At 48.0% G+C, this 6421-nt stretch overlaps 1 pseudogene; it reads left to right on the top strand.

Annotated features, from left to right (window-relative positions):
- The first annotated feature begins 218 nt into the window (after positions 1–218).
- LOC110132633 (RNA-binding protein EWS pseudogene) lies at positions 219–2415 on the top strand (annotated as a pseudogene).
- The last annotated feature ends 4006 nt before the right edge of the window (positions 2416–6421 follow it).

Here is a 6421-nt window from a genome sequence, read left to right as displayed (position 1 = left end):
CTAACTTTACTCAACATAGCCAACAACTATAAACAACCAAATATTCATCAATGGTGAATGAATAAATACATTGCTACATATTAATACAATGGAGCATTACTCAGTGATTAAAACGAATGACATTTTTGCTGATTTATGCAGCAGTGTGGATAAATTTAAGAAGCATTGAGGAAAGATATCTGACTTAAAAGATTACACATGGGCAACGTGGCGTCTAGAGGAACAGTGAGAGGGAGACGGACGTTGAGAGAACGAGAAGGAAGGAGAGAAAATGGCATCCACAGATTATAGTACATACAGCCAAGCTGCAGCCCAGCAGGGCTACAGTGCTTACACTGCCCAGACCACTCAAGGATATGCACAGACTACCCAGGCACATGGGCAGCAAAGTTATGGAACCTATGGACAGCCCACTGATGTCAGCTATACCCAGGCTCAGACCACTGCAACCTATGGGCAGACCACCTATGCAACTTCTTATGGACAGCCTCCCACTGGATATTCTACTCCAACTGCCCCCCAGGCATACAGTCAGCCTGTCCAGGGGTACGGACTGGTGCTTATGATGCCACCACCGCTACGGTTACCACCACTCAGGCCTCCTATGCAGCTCAGTCTGCGTATGGCACTCAGCCTGCTTACCCAGCTTATGGACAGCAGCCAGCAGCCACTGCGCCTGCGAGACCGCAGGATGGTAACAAAGCCGCCGAGACTAGTCAACCTCAATCTAGCACAGGGGGTTACAACCAGCCCAGCCTAGGATATGGACAGAGTAACTACAGTTATCCCCAGGTACCTGGGAGCTACCCCATGCAGCCAGTCTCGGCACCACCGTCCTACCCTCCTACCAGCTATTCCTCTACACAGCCGACTAGCTACGATCAGAGCAGTTACTCCCAGCAGAACACCTATGGGCAGCCGAGCAGCTACGGGCAGCAGAGTGGCTACGGCCAGCAAGGCAGCTATGGGCAGCAGCCGCCCACCAGTTACCCCCCCAGACCGGGTCCTACAGCCAGGCTCCAAGTCAGTACAGCCAGCAGCGCAGCAGCTACGGGCAGCAGAGTTCATTCCGACAGGACCACCCCAGTAGCATGGGTGTTTATGGGCAGGAGTCTGGAGGATTTTCCGGACCCGGAGAGAACCGGAGCATGAGTGGCCCTGATAACCGGGGCAGGGGAAGAGGGGGATTTGATCGTGGAGGCATGAGCAGAGGTGGGCGAGGAGGAGGACGCAGTGGAATGGGCAGCGCTGGAGAGCGAGGTGGCTTCAATAAGCCTGGTGGACCCATGGATGAAGGACCAGACCTTGATTTAGGCCCACCTGTAGACCCAGACGAAGACTCTGACAACAGTGCAATTTACGTGCAAGGACTAAATGACAGTGTGACTCTCGATGATCTGGTAGACTTCTTTAAGCAGTGTGGAGTTGTTAAGATGAACAAGAGGACTGGACAACCCATGATCCATATTTACTTGGACAAGGAAACGGGAAAGCCCAAAGGCGATGCTACAGTGTCTTATGAAGACCCTTCAACCGCCAAAACTGCTGTCGAATGGTTTGACGGGAAAGACTTCCAAGGGAACAAACTTAAAGTCTCTCTCGCTCGGAAGAAGCCGCCCATGAACAGCATGCGAGGAGGCATGCCGCCGCGCGAGGGCAGGGGGATGCCGCCGCCGCTCCAAGGAGGTCCAGGGGGCCCAGGAGGTCCTGGAGGACCCATGGGGCGCATGGGAGGCCGCGGAGGAGACAGAGGAGGCTTCCCACCAAGAGGGCCCCGTGGTTCCTGGGGGGGACCCATCTGGAGGAGGAAATGTCCAGCACCGAGCTGTAGACTGGCAGTGCCCCAACCTGGGCTGTGGAAACCAGAACTTTGCCTGGAGAACAGAGTGCAACCAGTGTAAGGCCCCAAAGCCTGAAGGCTTCCTCCCACCACCTTTCCCACCCCCGGGCGGTGACCGCGGCAGAGGTGGCCCTGGAGGCATGCGGGGAGGAAGAGGTGGCCTCATGGACCGCGGTGGTCCTGGTGAAATGTTCAGAGGTGGCCGTGGTGGAGACAGAGGTGGCTTCCACGGCAGCCGGGGCATGGACCGTGGTGGCTTTGGTGGTGGAAGACGGGGTGGCCCTGGCGGGCCCCCTGGACCACTGATGGAACAGCTGGGAGGACGGCGAGGCGGGCGAGGAGGACCTGGAAAGATGGATAAAGGCGAGCACCGTCAGGAGCGCAGAGACTGGCCCTACTAGACGCAGAGACCCGCAGAGCTGCATTGACTACCAGATTTATTTTTTAAACCAGAAAATGTTTTAAATTTATAATTCCATATTTATAATGTTGGCCACAACATTATGATTATTCCTTGTCTGTACTTTAGTATTTTTCACCATTTGTGAAGAAACATTAAAACAAGTTAAATGGTAGTGTGCTGAGTTTTTTTTTTTTTCTTATTTTAAAGATGGTTGTTTAAGACTAAACAATGGGAACCCCTTGTGAGCATGATCAGTATCATTGTGGAGAACCAAGAGGGCCTCTAACTGTAACAATGTTCATGGTTGTGATTTTTTTTTAATAAAATTCCAAATGTTTATAAACAATCAAAAAAAAAAAAAAAAAAAGATTACACATGGTATGACTCCACTTACATGAAGTTCTAGAGCAGTCAAAGTCCATCCTTGTTGAGGAACAGACTTGTTTTCTTTTTTTTCTTTTTTGTAAGAGGAGACAGTTAACTGCAAAGAAGCAGTAGAGAATGTTCCAGAGGGGATTTCTATGCTCTATATCTTGACTGGGTTATAATAATATTTACATAGCATATTCACATGTCAAAACTCAATAACATTTAAAAATCTGTCATATTATTGTAGCTACACTATTCCCCTAAAGTCTCATCTATGGCCAATGAGAAAAATCAATATTTTGATTGCCTCTGACTCTAGGCATCTGCATCAATGCTCTGAAACAGCCCAGAAGACATGGAAATGGAAATACTCAACTTACCCTCACCAAAGACCTTAAAGCAGGTCAGTACCTGAATCCAGGGACTTTATCATGTGGCATCAGCATTCCCCAGGTAAAAAGGCTTTCTCTGACTCTTTATGTCTTAAAATACATCACCTGCCTGTGGAGCCCAGGGCAGGGGAGATTCTCTCTGTGACTATGGGGAGCAGCTCCATTGTGAGGACAATGCCTAAGACAATTCTTTCCCTCCTGCAGTGTCTCCTTCCTTTCTCCAGTCTGTTACCTTGTACTGTCCTGTGGCTACTAGTGGGGCTCTGCCTGCAATGCAGGAGACCTGGGTTCAATCCCTGGATTGGGAAGATCTCCTGGAGAAGGGAAAGGCTACCTACTCCTGTATTCTTGCCTGGAGAATTCTATGGACGGAGGAGCCTGTCGGACTACAGTCCATGGAGTTGCAAAGAGTCGGACAGAACTGAGCAACTAAAACCCACTCTTCACTTTCACTAGTGGGGCTGAAGGGAGACAGGTCTTACTTAGAAAGGGAACGTTTGGGTCCCTCACTGGCGAGACTACTGACTTCTCGTAAGGGGCTGAGACAGATAACTGGCTTGGTTCCTCCGTGGCCCGAACTGTAGGCGGGAGATACCAACACCCGAGGCGTCCGTCCGCGGGCCCCGCCTTGACCCGCCTCCCTGGCGGCGCCCCGTGGCTCGGGTCCCTCAGGCTCGTGGGCTCGCGTGGGTCTGAGGCCCAGCGCTGGCAGGCGGTGCTCCGGCCGAGCGCGGGGCTGGGTTTCCTGCTTGTCGCCCGCCCGCCAGGGCCGTCCTTCCCTCCCTGCCTCACTCTCTCGCCTCCCCTGGATCCGGTCACTTCTCGCTGCCGGGTTCTGTCTCGGGCTGACCACGGGCCCCTCCAGCAGAGGACAGATGGAGATGGACTCGGGGAAGGACGCCTCGCCAAGGCGGGCTCTGGGAGCCGGCGGTGAGCTCCAGGAGGGATACCACCCGCGAGGCGAGCCTACCCGAGACTGTTCGGCGCCCCCGCAGCTCAGGCGACGCAGGCGCTCACTGCCGCCCGTGCTGGAGGCGGAGATGGGCATGGAGGCGTGTCCAGCGGAGGCCCCGAGCTCGGTCAGCACGCCGCGCCCCAGCAACCGCACTTGACACCTGTCGCAGGCTGATCGTTAGTTCTCCCTTCCTCAAAGGATGGGGCAGGGGCAAGGAGGGAAATCTAATCTGCCAGTAATCGAATCTGCTCTTTTACTCTGCAGGGGGCGAGACTGAATTCACTGGTCAAGATGCTTAGAGTCAGAGGCAGGTGCCTCTAACGGGACTGGACAGGTGTTTGGAAGAAAAGAGGATTTTATTTTTCGGGGTGTTTTCCAAATTGCTCATGAGAATGGAGAACTCAGTCAGCTGCTATTTGAAAAATAACAGGCAAATGCAATGACAAATCTCTCCTACATAGTAATATTTTTTCACATGGAACCCTCAAAAAGGGAACTACTTTACCTACTGAAATAAGTTATAAAATTAACAAATTCTGGGTACCTAACATACAGCAATTGTGATTATAGCTACGAGCACTGTATTATATATGTGAATGTTGCTAAGACAGTAAATCTTAAGAGTTTTAAAAAAATGAAGTTAATTAGGAACTTCTCTAGCTGCTCAGGCATGAAGAATTCACCTTCCAATGCAGGGGGTGAAGAATCCATCCATAGTCCAAGGAGCTAAGATCCCACATTCTTCAGATCCAACCAATCAAACTATAATACAGGAACAAAGTTGTATCAATATTGCTTTAAAATGAACTTTAAAAATGGCCTGCATCAAAGTAATGAAGTGATGAGATGGAGGTGCTACAGTGTATAAATGAGTCAGTACATTGTACACCATACATTTACACAACATTGTATGTCTATCACATCTCAGTATCAGTTCAGCTCAGTTCAGTTCAGTCGCTCAGTCCTGTCTGTCTCTTTGCAACTTCAGGGACTGCAGAACGCCGGGCTTCCTTGTCCTTCACCAACTCCCAGAGTTTAGTTAAACTCATGTCCATTGAGTCGGCGATGACATCCAACCATCTCCTCCTCTGTCGTCCCCTTCTCCTCTCACCTTCAATCTGTCCCAGCATCAGGGTCATCAGCATCAAATGAGTCAGTTCTTCACATCAGGTGGCCAAAGGATTGGAGTTTCAGCTTCAGCATCAGTCTTTCCAATAATTATTCAGGACAGATTTCCTTCAGGATGGACTGGTTAGATCTCCTTGCAGTCCAAGGGACTCTCAAGAGTCTTCTCCAACACCACAGTTCAAAAGCATCAATTCTTTGGTGCTCAGCTTTCTTTATAGTCCAACTCTCACTTCCGTACATGACTACTGGAAAAACCATAGCCTTGTCTAGACAGACCTTTGTTGGCAAAGTAATGTCTCTGCTTTTTAATATGTTGTCTAGGTTGGTCATAGCTTTTCTTCCAAGGAAAAAGCGTCTTTTAATTTCATGGCTGCATTCACCATCTGCAGTGATTTTGGAGCCCCCCAAAATAAAATCTGTTACTGTTTCCCCATGTATTTGCCATGAAGTGACGGGACCAGATGCCATGATCTTAGTTTTATGAATGTTGAGATTTAAACCAACTTTTTTACTCTCCTCTTTCATTTTCATCAAGAGGCTCTTTAGTTCTTCTTTGCTTTCTGCCATAAGGGTGCTGTCATCTGCATATCTGAGTTTATTGATATTTCTACCGGCAATCTTGATTGTGCATCATCCAGTCCAGCACTTCTCAAGATGTACTCTGAATATAAGTTAAATCAACTATACATCTCAGTATAGCTGGGAATATGTGTAAACCAATAGCCTTTAAGATATGGTATGTTTTTGAGATTCCAGCAAACTATCCTCATAAAATTAATGTTTATAAAACAGTTCTTTATACAACAGTTCATTTGTTCCTCACAACAATTAGTCTAGTGAATAAAAAATGATATCACTTGTAGATACAAGGAAACTGAACTTTATCACGTTATGACTATCCTAAATCATAAATAAGCCCTCCTGTCACAAACACTGGTCTCCTGCTCAGCACAAAGTAGTGGTTCAATAAAACTTGAGATGAATAAAAGAACCCAGAAGATCAAAGATAGACTGGTTCCTGGAAATTTCTGTTTAGAATGCTCAGTTCATGTTCCTCTTATTAAGGGGAAGACTTTGCAAAGCCATTTTAAGTGCAGTGTTCCTTGTAGTCTCATTTTTTAGATGATTTGTTTGTAGGAAAATCTGTCTTTTGTGAATTTTATTAAAAAGAGGATACAAGTTTAAACATCACTCTTTTGAGTTTCTATTTTGAACAGGATTTATACTTGAAATACTGCCTTAGTATCCTCTGTTTCTAAAGTAAATGCACAGGAACATGTGTTAATTGGATACCAGTCCTGTGAGTAACAGTACAATTCACAATAGATATAACT

The sequence above is a fragment of the Odocoileus virginianus genome, chromosome 28 (assembly GCF_023699985.2).
Source record: "Odocoileus virginianus isolate 20LAN1187 ecotype Illinois chromosome 28, Ovbor_1.2, whole genome shotgun sequence".
NCBI lineage: Eukaryota > Metazoa > Chordata > Mammalia > Artiodactyla > Cervidae > Odocoileus > Odocoileus virginianus.
The sequence above is the reverse complement of the archived record's forward strand: the minus strand, read 5'-3'. Positions and strand labels throughout refer to the sequence as shown.